Source organism: Mycteria americana, chromosome 1 (assembly GCF_035582795.1).
Source record: "Mycteria americana isolate JAX WOST 10 ecotype Jacksonville Zoo and Gardens chromosome 1, USCA_MyAme_1.0, whole genome shotgun sequence".
Taxonomy (NCBI): domain Eukaryota; kingdom Metazoa; phylum Chordata; class Aves; order Ciconiiformes; family Ciconiidae; genus Mycteria; species Mycteria americana.
Genome location: NC_134365.1, coordinates 13172755 through 13189278, shown reverse-complemented (window position 1 = coordinate 13189278; position 16524 = coordinate 13172755). Strand labels below are relative to the sequence as shown.

The following is a 16524-nucleotide window of genomic DNA, read 5'->3' as shown; positions in this document are numbered from 1 at the left end:
ATTCATCTCTGTGGTTCTTCTAGCACAGACACAGCCATCACCTTGAAACAGGTAGGACTGTGTGTTTTTGCCACTGGCCACCCCATATTGGCCAAGAAAATTGCTCTTTAAATGTTCCCACATTTTCTGTGGTCTCTCTTTGGGGTATGAAAGGAGAATTGGGGTATGAAGGGAGACTACAGAACCATATGGAGTACTGTACAGAGAAACCCATTTCTCTGTCTGCCACACGCTGCAGTTCTGCACAATACTGTCTGAACAGGGACAGTACACAACTGACAGGGAACAGAGCAGCTCTGCACAATGATGTACATACATGGTATGAACCAAAATACAGACCAACCCATTTTAAATGTTCCTCTGTCTCTCTAGCAAATCCCCCTTCTCTCCTCCTTCTGTGTTGTTATGGCACGAAATTAGAAGCAGTTTCTATAAGCACATATTTAACATCTATGATGGGTACCTAACAGGAAGAAAAGACATTTTCAAACTTGTGCCATGATCCTGCACCAGAACAGAAGTGGACTGGAAGAACGCAGCGCCAGAGCACTGCAAAGACTCCTGTGCATGACTTCTGGAATAATCAGGTTGAGAGCCTAGTTTCCATAATTACTCATGGTTTTCTTATTTCTATATAACTCTTACACCTTTATTAATCCTTCTGGGCAGCGGCATGAAGTGCTTTGTGCTTTGAGTTTAATGGACCTGACCACATCGATCTGTTTAAGCTTTAATTTTGAAGGATTGTTAGTGTTGTGCACACCACATCTTTATAGGTGCTACATGGAATCACATAATGAAAGAAAATTAAGCTGCTATAAACATCACTCTGTTGTCTGGGGAAGCGGTGCATTATTTTACAAGATGCAGAAAGTTAAGGCCTGTAGTAATTTAACAAAATTCTACCAGGGACATAGAGAACTAAATTAATTCTCACTTCAACTCAATGAAAGTTCACGATGATATGTCACTTGAGCAGTAAAAACTGTGCTCCAAGTTATGACTGTGCCTCTGTACATTTCCTATGTAACTTTGCTTATATTCTTACCTAGTGGGTTAAAATCATCCCTCAAGTGACTTATGGTTTTTTTTTTCAATGCCTAAGCCAGACTAAGGTAGTAGTGTTCTTCCGCCTTTTAAGATCAGTCATAGCAGGAATGGGGAAATAAATAGTAATCACTTCAGAAAAGCCTTCAAGAAATAAAACACAAAGTGTTCTGCCTTTTTTTTTTTTAACTGCATGTAATTTTTTAGCTGGATTTAAGGTGATCTTCAGTCTAAAACAATGGTCTGGTTTCAGATTGAGTATTAAAAAAAATCAGGAAGTTGTAGAAAATTTTCAATGTATCACACAATCCTTTACAAATTTATCTTCAGAAGTTACCCATGTGTTCCCTCCACCACCCAAGCAGCTTCACAGACAACTGCCACGTGGCCTAATCCTATGTTGTGTACCCTGAGACCTGGCAGGTCACTCAAGTCACTCGATGGGAGGATAAGAGGTGCATTTTTTGCTCAGAGCTTACTGTCTCTTCAAAACCATAATTACCCTCTTAAAATTCAGCTTTTGTCTAGTCTTTGGTAACTGTTTATGAGCACAGACATTTCCAAAGCAGAGTAAAAGACCAGTTACTGTCCTTTACATTGCAATTCATGTCATTAACATGTCCTTGTGATGGATGCACTCGACCCCTTAACTAAACTAGCAGTAGTTTGGTACAGGCTCCAAAGGAGGTAAAGCCTGAGCTGTAGGCAGGCCAAGAACTCCTCTAATTTTGACCTCTTCTCCAAAAACCCGCCAAGGAACAGAGTGACACAGTAAACATCTATACATACAAGTTTGGAACACCAATCATGCAATTAAAGCATAAACAACAGGTGGATTTTCCAAGACTCATTTATCAAGGAACAAAGAAAGTTGTGGGTACAAGGAGCCTCATGCACATCTTTTCTGTCGCATGTAATTTGACTATGAGCCAACTACTTTATCTATAAATATGACAGCCAAAGTGAGCCTTCTTTGAGCTCTCCCTGCTAGGCAGTGTGGCTGCATGGCGGTGATCTCCTCTTGAGCTGGGACACCTCTCAACGTTGCTCCTCAAAGCAGAGAGACCTTTTACTAGCGACAGATCTGTGGTAAGCAACTGATATCGCACATAACCTCACAGTATGGTAACTTTGATTTTGTCTTGGTAACTTTGATTGCATGCTGAATTGATACATTTTGCATATATGATCCCTTAGACATAAACCATTGTCCAAGTCTGAGACGAAGATTGGACCTAGCCGCATCTAAGCTCCATCAGGAGTTTAGAAAGCAAGGGGGTCTACTCTGAACCTCGTGACTCAACGGGAGGGTCCTCTGTACCCCTTTGTATCCCCGGTCTCTCTATGAATCATTCTAACGCGAGTGTATCCCAATTTGCCTTTGTATGTTTCTTCCATGCAGTAATTAATAGAGTGAACCTTTGCCATCGAACTTTGTTAAGTTGCACTTTTACATCATATTAAAACCACTTTTGCTAATACCTTTGACAGTGATATTTTTTAAACGATCTAAGTCACTCATTCACGACAGTCCTTAATGATGACAGCAATGCTGTGAGCCTCGGGAAGCTCTTGCCCAAGTCAGGAAGACTTCTGCCTTTCTATGAGAGCATGACCTGGCCTCTGGCCATAATGCATTTAAACACACGCTCTCAGCAACCCCTCCATGTTTCCAAACTCAGTGAAAATTAGCATTAGAAGATTGCAGTGACTAATGAGCTGTAAGGAATTTATAAGGGGAGTTTTGCTTTTTAAAAATGAAAATTATATACGTGGTACATAAATGTTTAACATCTTTTTACTGAGCTTTACTCATGACCTTGAAAGGCAACTCTATAAGGGTTGTTCCTTCAGTACAAAACATTGCAACCTTATTTCTAGAATTTCAGATAGAATCTTTAAATTTTGAAGTCCTTATTAGGTTCACTTGACCTAAAGTTACCAAAAGAAGATATATCATTGCCACAATGTTATGGAAATGTTGGTATATGTGCATGCTGCTCACTGCATGAAACCCTTATCGAAAACTGATGTCATTCCCAAGGTCTGTACTGAGCTAAAGGACAAAGCTGCCCTTCACTTTCCCCCCCGTGATGTGTCTGCATTTCAGGCCACTCCGCTGTCTGATGGACAAAAAAATATCAGGCACAAGAAGCAAAGATATTTGTTTTTATAACAAACCCTTCTACTTGATCTTTTCCATTTTCCTTTATACTCATCTTCTTTTAAGACTCCTTCTTTTGTAGAAGAGAACTTAAATCTGTAACCTTTTTTTTAAAAAACAAACCTTCAATCTTTATTCTGAATTCTCTTTTATGATGCTAATGGAGGATTATACAAGAACTAACATTTTCTTATGTTTATTATTGTTGCTCAAGTCTTCCACATTTAATAAAAGAGGGACAAAGAGAGACAGTATAATTGCATCTTGCAGAAGCCTTCTCTTGTCTTTTAGAGTTTACTTCTTTTTCAGAACTTTTAAAAGAATTTCAATAAAATAGAAACTACTTAACAGAAATAAATTCTTTAAAGCATAGAGCTTCGATATTTTCCTCAACTTGGTAGGCAAAAAGAGCTCTTAGAAACACAGTGCTTCATGGACTTCAAATACTTTTTGGAAAAAATGGAAGCTAGTGGAAGCATGGTCACCGCTGAATCCCTCAGATATCCTGGACTTTCTTCCACTTCTTTTCTCCAGTTCAGAATGAACAGCTCTGATTCAGGCCAGAAATAATCTTGCATCTTACTCAGAAGAGTCTGAAAAGTAAAAATCTCTACAAAAGCCCACCAGACGTATCAGAGTTGGGAGATGCAAATTGAGGATAATGACAGGAAAGAACAGGAGTAATTAAATGCTCTCTTTTTGTGAAGATGATGAAAGGAAGGATTTATCTCCAAAATCCTTTGCTCTCTTCCAGGACATGGCATTATAAAGTACAAACCCAGAATGACAACTATTCTCTGACAGCTTTAAAATCCAGATTACTAAATTGTTTCTGGCTGTAATTGCCATGTTTCTGAGTCAGTACAATTTTTACTGTGCATTTAAATAGTAGTGAGTTGGTGCCCAAATCTTGATGCAAGTACAGATGCATTTGCATTGTAGATAAAAGTGACTGATGGCAAGTTTTGAAGCACTATAGGAAATTAACATTATTTTTGAAGCACACAAAGATAAACTAAAGATTAGATAATATATATTATAGGTAACCTCATTCTACATGATGCACAGGGGAAAAAAACCTGCACCATAGCCTTTGGTAATCGATGGGGAACTCTACATTATTTCACATATTCCTTGAATGAAACTCTCAATAATAGAATGACTCACTACTCAGCTGTACATTTCACCATCTCCTCACATGACTTAAAAGGAAAGAAAATAAAGAGAGAAATAGGAAACGAGCTTGATTTTTATCTTATCCTTGAGAAGGCAGCTGTACTGGATTATCTAGAGGTCATAAACCTTGACGTATATTTGGGAAAGAGCCTTGCTTATTGTATGGACTAGACTTACAAAGTTCCATCGCTTAAGCATTAGCTTTGGTGTAAGCCACCTTCTCCAACCTGCGTAAAACCTACAGCCTCAAGTCATAAGCTTCCTTTCCCTGCCCAGTTGCTGAAGGTTTGGAGTCAGACACCAAACCACCAGCTTGCTGAGTGGGGAGTCAGCCTGGGTTTAGTAATATGGAGTCAACAACACGGAGTGTTTCTCTCTTCTCTCCACCAGCAATGTTTTCAACCAGAAGCAACGACTTCTACCATGCTTTGTATGGTACCTGATTTATTTTATGTGAACATCTAGAAAACTTACTCCTCGGGGGACCCGAATGTTTGCCCCAATAGAATCAATCCTGACATGAGCTAGGACATTCACACGACTGCCCAGACCAATGCAATAGGTGCTTAAGTACTTGTACTGATGAAAACTTAAGCAACTAAGAATTTTATCTCTCTGTAAAGTTAGATGGCAAAAGAACATGGATTTTAATGACCACAGATCTAGACAAGAACCAAAAGTCTACCTAAAGCTACCTATGTCCTTCTGTGGTTCTAACCCTGAGGTTAGATTTTACATTGCTATGGAAATATTAAGTAACTGGAGTATGAATAAGAATGATGACTTTAGGCACCTATGGCAGTTTTTGACATACAGGCAACTACCTCCTATTTCATTCTGTTCAGACACATGAAAACTTGGCTGTATATACTACCAAGATGTTGTTTTAGGTGCAACAATACTAGCTTCTTCACAGCAGTATTCTGGTATTGTTGGCCACTAAGTGAATTTGATGTGCCAACTCAGACACCATTGAAGAATTTGAATGCTTGTAACCTGTTTTTAATTTACACTAGCACCTCCCAAATTTCACTAGTGTATTAGAATCATCTTCTTTAATCAAAGATTGACATTTTTGCCTCTAGTTCAAAAATATTTTTAAATTTTTTTATTTTCATCTGAAAAATATAATCATAAGACATTCTGTTATTCTGATAACACTACGAGATGAAATTAACATACAACATATAATCTTCTGCTTTACACATCTTAAATGCTACTCATAACAAGAAAATAAGAATGATTAGGTACTGATGTTGACAAGATATAGGTACATGGGTTTAATGAGGAATGATAAAATGTACACTCCACAGACCTGGCATAACCAAGTACATTCCAGTTAGTGCAAGACTAATTCTTTGCCAAAAGCTGTAAAATAACTGCAAGAGCCTCGGTCTGCCCATAATGCTTTAGATTACCTGCACTCATACACATGAAATGATTTTGCCATCTTTTGCAAACAAATTGTTTGTATTCAGACATGAAAAATAGAAACAAAATATGCAGCCAGCTGGGCCTCATCAGCTGCAATTGAGCAAAGCATGGGGCAACCAGAAGCTACAAAATGATGGCAGACTGGGGGGCTTTGCACCAAGTTGTGCTAAATTTTGGGGCTTTGCACCAACTTCGCACAAATTGGGGCTTTGCACCAATTTGTGCTAACTTTTCTATATTGCAACTATTAACTGAGAACGTCAACAACTGTATAATAGCACTGTATAGAGATGTGTTCCTGATATCCTCTTTTTCCCAGTTGCTCCCTCTGGCAGGGCAAAAGAGGGAAAGCCTTCTTACTACATAAGACTGCACAGAACAGAACAGCTACACAGAGGTTTACAGAGGATTTGCATCGATAGAATGAAAAGGCAGTAGCCCAGCTCTTCACTGCATGTGGTATCCAAAACAGTGAAGGGAAGAGAGCTGCTACACCAGCAATGCAAGCCCAGTCAGGAAATGTAGGTAGTGCTGATAGCCTTCCACAAGCAAACAGAACTTGTAGAGGCTCAGAATCCCTCAACATTTGATGAATGTTAGTGGAAGACATCTCTAAAGGAACAAGAGATTTTTTACAGATGCTGCTACTACTACCAGGAAATCGTGTGTAAAAACAGCTTCTGAAAGGAAGTCTTGCAAAATCACCATTTTGAATGCCACCATAGTTTACATTTTTCAATGAATTAAAGGTCATTAAATGACAGGCTTTTCTCTGGATTCTAACAGCTCTTCAAGAAGGAGTACAGTGCAATGTGCATTTGCCAATTAAATGAAGTCTCCTGTGAAACAAGTGAATCGTAGCAAGAGAGAGCTCTACTGCATAATTCCTGACACACCTGCGATCAAACTTTCCAGGAAGTACTCACAACCTCTGCAGAGAAAAAAAAAAGGATTCTATTTTTGCAAGAAGGGGTAGAGTGTTTTCAATTTAAAGTTCGGGAAAAAAATTATGTTGCTATGTTTCTCTAAGATTAACAAATGCCAAACGACAGGTCAAGCATCCAGTCAAGTCAGTACCAATATGAGTTGAAGAACTCATGTCAGTAGCAATAGGAGTTGAAAAAGAAAGCTTACCAGTCAATCAAAAACAAAAATGGGAATCAGAACATACAGATGACTTGAAATGAGCAGTGGTGTGCATTTTGTCATTAGCAAAAGGCCACTGAATGCAGGTAGAGACTGCACCATCAGCAGCCTAGAGTGAATTTCATTCTTTCCTACATATAAAATGATCCACTATTTTTGTGAACAATGTGAAAATATCTTAGTAACATATCACATGTATTACTGCTTATTTTCAACAAAAATACAACGGAAATACATTGATAAAATAATGGCACATGTAATTTATTATTATGAAATTTAATACTAAAAATATCTAATCTCTAACTGGAAAGCATATTGTTTTCTAGACCCTTTTATATATGTCCATGCCAACATTTTAAAATTCAAAGACAAGAATTTTAAAGCTGAAATTACAACACTGTTCTGCATTTAAATCCAGATCACTGCTTTAATTTGAAATACAATCTGGAACCTCTGCATTTTTATATTTTTTTTCTTTTAAACAAAAATATATTTCTGCCATCTCACCAGTAAGAACATTTCCCTATTCAGAATCATTGAAATAAATTTGACAGAATGATTTGAATAATCTGTATTAGATTGATAGCTAGTCAAGAGGCTGATGCGTTAATAACAGTAATACATTGGAAAAAGAAAAGTGCATTGGGTAGAATAAAAACCTGGAGATACAGGAGATATATAAAGTTGTGACAAACTGTCACGGGACAGAAACAGGACAGTGGAACCCTCAGGATAAAGGGAAATAAAAAGGAAAGGACTTGCAGAAAAGAGTTTTCCTCATAACAGTTTTCCACCAGTAAATTATAAATTAACCTCACCCCTACTGGTGAAACCAAAGCTTTATTCACTCTTCAGATGTTAAAAAGCACATCTTTAATCTTCATTCTCTATTTTTTTTCCTCAAAAGGATTTGTTCTAGCCAGGCTACTTTTGAATCTAAAACATGGTGCCACTGGAGGCACTAGTCCATTAACCTTGCCTTACCATGCACAGAAGGTTTGAATTTTTTTTCTTTTTTCATAAGACCCAAAAAATATGAGGGATACCTTGTTCTCTAATGGTGGAGGCATGACAAAAATCTCAAAGCTTGAAAAAAGCTTTAAAGTACTCTCAGTTTTATAATCTCATTAATGCAATGTAGACATGACCTTTTCAAAGGAAGGGAGCAGTGGCACAGAGCATGGTGTCCAAACAAATCAGCGAGGACTTGGGCTCCAGTTGGTGCGAGGAGGCTACTGAACTGCAGGTGCATTTCAGACACAGGTGTGAGCAAGCTGGTTATTTGGTGAACCTGAACTTGGCCAAGTGCTTAACAATTCACAGAAATTGCTCAATATGCACCAGATGATCTATTCACAAGGAAGTCCATCCTCACTACCACTGATTTTCTTTTGTTGTGATTGTAGATGAAAGCCCCAGAAGAGAAAAACAAAAGAAACACATCCTGCCAAAATTGATATTTGACCTTTTTATTCAATGATGCAAATATGGATTTAGTAGCTTAATTTGGGCATCCAGTTCTGAATATTGATTCTTTTACACAACTCTTATTCTCTTTCTTTTGTTGCTAGTGTTCTGAATTTCTAAGAGCAGCTGTTGGTGCTCAATGTTCACTGTTCAGTTGTTCTTCAGATGAAAATTACCAAGTAAAGATTATCCACTGTCTCTGACAGTTTATCTTCTACAGACTGAGAGAAGACAGAGAGGATTTTAAAAAGGCTTTAAATGATACCAAGAAAGACAACAAATCCAAAGGTCATCCAAAGACATGAAAAGTTCCAAAATGAATAAGCTTTTTGAGGCAACTTCAGTCCAAGCAGTTCTAACGTTCCCAGGTGAACTGTACTACCCATGCTTTATCACAAAACTTGTACAATCTGGCAAGCACTTCTGCCTTTATGTAAAGTACCTCAGCTTCCCTCAAGAAAAAAACCACAATCTTTTGACCTATTTGACTGTAGATGGAGGCTAAATTTATCTAGAGGGTATACTTTAAAATCTTTTAATATCAAGAAGGAAATTCAAAATGATCATGTAGTAAATTAAAAATGGTTTTGAAATCATAGGAATGCTTACATTCAATAATGCTGCAACTTCTATTAATAATATTTGTAATTTTCATAATTTCAAAGATAGTTTTGTTATTTTGGGAAAAAGGTCAACAGTACATCTAAGACCTTCAGGCTGGAAAAGCCTACTGTCATAGGGAGATACAGCCTCTACCCAAACTTCAAGCTGCTTTAGGTGAGTCAAGAGCTATGACTTGTACTTGTTAAATAAGTTAATTGTGGCCTCTTCTATTATTTGCTGTTCTTGTTCTGCAGAGACAAGGTACTTTATCAGATTTATACTATTGCCCCTCTAGTTTCCTGCTAGTTCTCAAGTAACCAGTAAGATTAGTGCCATCATCAAAATTCATTTAAAACTGTCACTATCTTTTATCCTTTTGGTATCATGTGAATTAGAGAACTCATTTTGCAACACTAGAAAGCCTCCTCAAAGTCAAATGAAAAATGGATCAATTCTTGGGGGCAATCAGCACAAATATTGTAACTAAACTTCTCATCTGGCATTGTGTATGTGTTATATCACATACAAATAATCACAGACAGGTATGATTAGCAACCCAAGCTGCTTGCCAGAAACATTAGTCTTTAAGTCACATGCTGGTTAACATCACTTAAGGAAGACAGGTGATATTCTTTCATAGAAAAACTGCTTAAAAAAAAAATCAGGTTTGCAATTTCAGAACTTTTCCCTGCTTTTTTTCACTGCAAAAACTTCTAGTGACTTTAGTGGTATTATGTCTCCAGTTGGCAGTGCATCAGATATTACCTGTTATACAAGTAATTTATATTGGCAGTGAAGTATAAAAAAAAAAACCAACTGATTTTTGGTGATTTGATTTTGAAAATGGGAGAGAAAAGCACAGTGTTTAAGGGAGCAGAAAGGAGGGAATAAAGGAGTGGAAAGAATGGGAGTAGGGGGCCGAATTAGCAGTCTCCCTTTCTTATAAATGTGATCTGGGTGCAAGGACCTCAGAGAAGCACAAGCTGTTGTAACTGTACAGCCAATGAAATCATCCTAATGTTTTCATAATGTCTTTCATACGAACTTTTATGGGACATTCAAGCTGTAATATCGTAAGTGGTACACAACTACTGCTTTTCATTTTGTTACATCTCTTCTCATTTCATATTACAGTTATACCACATCAGACACATTCCATCTCCCCTTCTTCTTGAACAGTATTTATTTTCTTCAGATACCTGTTATTTTAAGGTGAGTATTTAAAACAGACCTATTAGTCACTGAATAGCTGAGAATTGATGTCCTCAATATGTAGAGCTGAGAAATTTCTGAGAAAAGGTGACAGAAATTATGTGTGTTTTCTCTCTCATGACTAATAAACAGTACAGTATTTTCTTTCAGCGTTGCTATTTGTAGACAAAGTTTGGGCATCTGTTTACCCTAGATCTTAATTAAGATAAAATTGTAATTCACTTTGATAAATAAAGACAAAATTGGTTTTTGCTTGGTTTTCTTTTCATCCACTGCTTCCCACTGACGACAATGCAGTGCCCGCAGCCCAAACACCCTCTGAGCCCGAGCAATGCTTCGTGCCCACTGCCTGAGAGGCAGTGCAGTGCCGATGGTAGCCTTTACCATTCTGCTCGGAAACAGACAAAAAACCCCCATAAAATTGCATGGAAAAGCCAATACGATGACGCATAAGCCAATCTCTTATAACCAGGCATTCCCAGTGTCTTCAGAGAAACAGGGGAGTGTACGGTGTGCATTTCCAGGACGTAATTAGGAACACTACATGTAGCAGTGGAAAAGAAAGCAAGGTCCATGGCCACCAGTTTAATCGCCACTCCACCTCATGCAAGTCAACTCAGGCACTGTCTGTGCTGTGGGTTTATCTGTCAACCGTTCTTTGCCTCTTCTATTTAGGCTGTCAGTTATTTGAAGCAGTGACCTCCTCCTCATCTTCTGCTACACGTGGCTGTGCTGCATATAGCACAGTGGGGCCCTTATCTCATGTAATTACCTGATTTGGTTTAATTTTGCTTGAGATATACAAAAAAGGCTGAATACCCCTGCCAATGATTCTGCTTTAAGTATACCTTGGAGGTGTGCTCCATTAGACGCGCAACAACAAGAACATTTCCTTATAGCTCTGCATTGCTCTATTCTAAGCCATCAAAGTCAAGTCTAAGCAATAACTAACACTGGTCTGAAAGAATAAAGTAGTCATTAAAGTTAGGTACTGTTATTTCCAGTGACGCAGACATTTCTTGGCAGTATGGTGCACTAAGCACAGGTTATTTTATCCTAAGAATAGTTCCATATGACGTCAAACTGGCAGATCTTTTAACTGACAATATCTGGACTTTCTAGTTTGTTTCTTTTAAGAACAAAGCCGTGCACTGAATTTCCACTCTTGAAAGATACTTTTGACACTGAACAAACTTATAAGAAAAAAATATAAAACCACTGGCAAGTCTGTTTCACATGTTTCCCTTTGAATGCTCTTGGCTATATACTTTTTAGAAGAGGAAAAATATTTTACAAATGAAATTTGAAAGGCCTCATATTTGTCCAAATGCCGATTAGTCAAATATATCTCACATCCTTATTCACAGCAGCAGAACTACACACAGAGAGCTTCTGAGTGGGATGTATATTTATTGCGCACCTGACTTCTGCCACTCTTTCCTCACCTTTAAATTCAGAAACTTCAGATGAAGACCTGGGTATGTAATTGGGATTTCCTTCAGTATTCACTCAATATTGTCATTCTCTTGTTATATTGACTAATATAAAAGGTATTAGAATTAATACAAACTACTGTTCTATGATAATGCCTATGAGGTCTAACCCCAAGGAGGAGGGGCAGGAGAGGAAAGCCTCATCATAACTCAGTATATACACACCCAGAGATGCCTTACTTCTTCTCGTTGGTACCCATGAAGAAGACTATGAATGAGTATGCTCTCCTAATGTAATACACCTCTCTGCCAGAGGGAAAGACCCTGACTGTTTTGGAGATGGAAATTTCTCCAGGGCTGAAAGTGTGGAGTGAATTCCCCTGAGGCTGAGTGTCCTCACCACCTTGCAGCAATTTCTGCTTCAAGTAGAAACACATTTTATTGACTTCAGTGTCTCAAAAAAAAAAAAAAGAAGCGCTAATGGCACTTACCTTTGCTATATAAGACAAACAAAAGCAAGTCCAGCAAAAAAGAAAAAAAAAAATCACTACATACACTTTCTCTTCTGGGAAGAGGACTAGACAATAAACAGAAGCACTTTGTAATATAAGACTTCAACAGTACACAGACAATACTGCAGCATGTAGGTTAAATATATTTATACACGGACCAGATTATACTAGAATAGAACAAAACCATGGTTGAAAATGAGGCTTTTATTTAAAGTCACTCAAAACGACCCAAGAGTAATTATTCACAGATGGATAAAAATAAGAAATCACAGCAGAAAGGAAGGATATTATTAAGTGTCCATAGGTTTCCTATTTGTAGTTCAGTGTGTTACCTATATTCACCTAATACAGCGCAATCATAACGCCAATAGGCAAACTAAGCAAAAGAAAGAATTTTTATCACTATTTCATATGCGGGGAAGTATAGCACTTAATGACTGCATTTCTTGCTTGTGGTCACTCACATGTAGCTGAGTCACAAACTGAACCTTTTTTCCTATGTTGCTGACAAATGTCTTAAACCATCCTTCCTCCAAGTCTTCTGTGTTATAAGTAGTACTGCATTATCCAGTGCAATAAGCCTGAGCCACACACCCAGTCCTCTCTACTCTTTCATCATTTTTGGTTTTCTAAATGCAAACACTAGGAAGAAAACTTCCTCATGACTTTTTTTTTTTTTTTAATTATTTCACATTATCACTTCTGATACATGGCCAGTGGAGGATACACTTCTGGGCTGTATCCTTTGGTGGTGTAAATCAGTGCAGTGGGATAGAGTAATTCACCAGAGCTACTGTCGATCTGAAGTTATATCCCAGCAGATATCAACAGGAATCTCTTCAAATTAATAGGTGATTTTTTACTTCTATGAATCAGCTTGTCATTGTTTGACTTTTTCCAGTGCTGTTTAATCACAATGTTTTCCACTATCACTTCATATTCCCTGTCTGGGAAGGAAGCATACAGACTCTTTTTTCAACCACAGCTCCACTACTTTGCCAGCTCTTAAAAGAAATGGAATTTGCAATTGCTTGGAAGGACATATCAAAGGGGACAGGTCTGACCATGACTGTCACTACCAAAACTGCTTTCCTGTCACGTGCTTTCCCCAAAGCTTTATTCTTGCGATGACACAAAGTTAGAGCTATCTCTTCTCACATTAGTGAAGACTAGAAAGCTGCTTGCCCGCATGGCAACTGCAGTTTGCCAACAGCACTACCAAGCACAAGGTGCAGCATGACATAATTTGTTGGCTGCCTGTAGCATTCACAGTCCTAGATGTGTTTTGTGGCCTTTCTCCAGATTCCTGGACTTGGACAGAGTGTCAGATACTGCTTACCTGTGTTTAACAATGACCATTTCTTACCATGGCTATTTTTCTGTATTGTAGGACAACCTCAATGGTTAGTGTTCCCAAATAACTTCAGGAATAAGTTTAGGGTATGAAAACTATGCTAAAAACCCATACAACAGCAAAAGGGGAAGAAAATGCATGAAACAAATTTCAGTCAGGTCTTCTGAACTTGGAGACTTGTGAACCTTTCTTTCCCCCAAAACTGCATTTTGTCATTTTTTTGTTTTCCTCTGAGATGCTCAGCATATTTCTCATCTGTATTTCTTTTGGTTTCCCAACACCTGAAGTCCAGTCCTCCTACCTGCATTAAAACAAGACCTGTGCCCTGACAGACCACTGCCCAGTCCTCCTTCTAAAGAGTGCATATTTTCTTTTATATGATTTGCAATACTGTATCTTTTAAAAAGTTTCAGTTTCTTGACCTTGTCTGTTGAAAGCTTTATTGCTTTTCTAACTCAGCTTCAAATTAACAGAACTTTTTCTTCATTTTCTTGTTTATGTATCAGTTTCATTACTGCTGTCACACAGCTCTGGGGACAGAGCTAGTTAACGGCTGCATCTCGATTGCTGCAAATACAATCGCACGTTCTGGCCTGGAATATATGCGTGTAATTCCTATTGACAATGCAGTGAAAATCAATTTCATATGGCACTGAGAACTGCAACCACTTATGGAAGGCAGCATTTGACTCTTAGGGTTCCACGGTCATTTCTAATTTGGTAGAGAATGGCACTGCATTATTAAAAATAGAGAAATGCAAGGGTCACAAACCCAACTAATTCATCCCATCCACAGGGGCCACAGTTTCTGAGGGCAGAATTGATCCATTACCCTCATGTCATGCTTTTCCGGCCCATTCATCCTTTGGTGCACACAGGGATGTACACTTGTACAACGTACAATTCAAATTCTTATCCAATAAATACTGGCTTACCTGTTCTAACTACATTTGGCTTATCCTGATTTAAAACAGGTATGGATTTAATTCTGTGCTTCCTAGTTTCACAGAGAATACTCACTCAATTCACATAAGTGAAAGATGTCTTAGTCTGACTTGAAAGGCTGAAAAACCAGTGGTCATGCCCACTGCACTGCTAGGGCCAGTGCTGTCAGTCTGAACAAAAAGCAAAGAACAGTAAAAACTCAGGGTCAAGGACTCTCTTATGAAGGTTCTCCTGGTTTCACTGGCAATTATACCTCTATAACTGAGGAAAGATTGTAGGTGCATTTTTGAAGGGAAAAGGTTGCCACCTATTTTTCAGATTTTTTTCTCTTTGTTACAACCTTGCCATTGGAAATAAAGGCTACATTGCATGCAGTTGGCTTTCTCTCTATATTTTTCTGCACAAGAATTTGACCAAATTGACTGCTGCTTTTGCTGTGTTGGCATCCACTGCAAGATTTGTAATAAGTACATGGTTAGTCTGTACTCGTTAAGTGAACTTGTGGGCAATGGTATAGTCAGTTAAATATTACTGCTGCATACTAAAGAAACCTCCCTACCAGTTGTAAAGTACACTGTTTGGATGGCTAACCATTACTCTTAGCCTACGTACAGAGCTTAAAAAAAAGAAAAAGCAAACCTCCCAAAACCCCCCTTGCACAAAGCAGAAAATTTGGAATACCAGCAGCCTTGAAAAGTAAATTCATGATTCAAAAATTCATTAAGTTATATGAAAAAAAGAAAACAGTTGAGAACATTTTCCCTCCTAAATATGAATGCTGGAGATAGAATAAAATTGCATTAGAAAAGATTCGCCTCAATTATGATTGAGGGGAAATCTGTGTTGCAATCTAGGCGATGCTGTCCTTTTCATTTACTTGATTACAGAAACTTCTTTAGCTAACCACATATCACCCTGTCTGCATTTGTTAATTTCTGTATTTTAAAATACCCACATTTCAGGAGGGCTACTTTCATAGGATTTTCAAGAAAATTTCAAAAAAAATATGCCACTCAGGCACTATTTTTTTTCCATTTTTTTCTACCACCACTATTGAAGAGAGTCTTCTACTCTATCCAAGAACATGCCTGCTTACCTAGCAATTCAGCAGCTCTCATCTGCAGCACTATACCATTTTTGAAAATCTGGTTCTTAGTTAAACCTGCTCAATATGTATTAGAATAATGACCTAAGAATCTAACCACATAAAGTGACGCAGAAGATGGATAAGTCACAGCAGAAAGGAAAGGTAATATCAAGTGTTTATAGGTTCCAAGTTGTGGTCTTTGTGGTTGTAGTGCTACTTTTTGAATGACAAATTTCCTTCTGCAAGTACTGTATTACACTTGACAAATGAGAACACTTTATTATTGCCTTGACTGAAGACAGAACAAACCCAAAAACTACTCATCACACCCATACTGCCGACAGACAGTATGTTACACGTGTGCAGCAGTTGCAATATTGTTGGGCTTGCTTTCTTTTTAATCTGGATCTCTGTCATTAACAAGCATGTGCTGGGGCTGTGATAAGTATACTCCTATGCTAATGACCCCCCAGACATCCTAAGAAGTGGGATTTAATCTCAAAACATCTTCGTACTTGCATTTGCACTTCAGCTGTGATGTTTCTCAGCACCTTCAGACAAACCTAATTCATCATAAATCTCACATAAATATAATGGTTTTGATTTTCTGCATACAGGTAATAATTTTTTAATGTTTTTCTCCACCTTCCTTTCTAATCAGGGATGAATGGAACTCCTGAAATGAAGACTTTATATTTATTTATCTTCAGCTTCCAAAAGAAAAGGAAAATGCTTGAGCGTCTTTTTTTGGTGGAGCTTTTCAAAGCTCCATTCTTTAATGTAATGGAAGAAAAAAAATGTACAGTATCATTCAAAACAACACAGCTTTCAAAGAGTCTCCACTCATTACCATATAAATAGTGCAGTCACCTACTCAGTATACCTTCCTCTGCCTATCATTCCAGTGTCAAGCCTGCAAATTCAAAGGTGCACCCTTTTTTTGC

At 37.9% G+C, this 16524-nt stretch overlaps 1 protein-coding gene across 15 annotated transcripts in view; it reads right to left on the bottom strand.

Moving 5' to 3' along the window:
• The window catches only part of MAGI2 (membrane associated guanylate kinase, WW and PDZ domain containing 2), a 776755-nt gene that overhangs the window by 519926 nt on the left and 240305 nt on the right, over positions 1-16524 (bottom strand). The gene's annotated exons all lie outside the window — the stretch shown is intronic.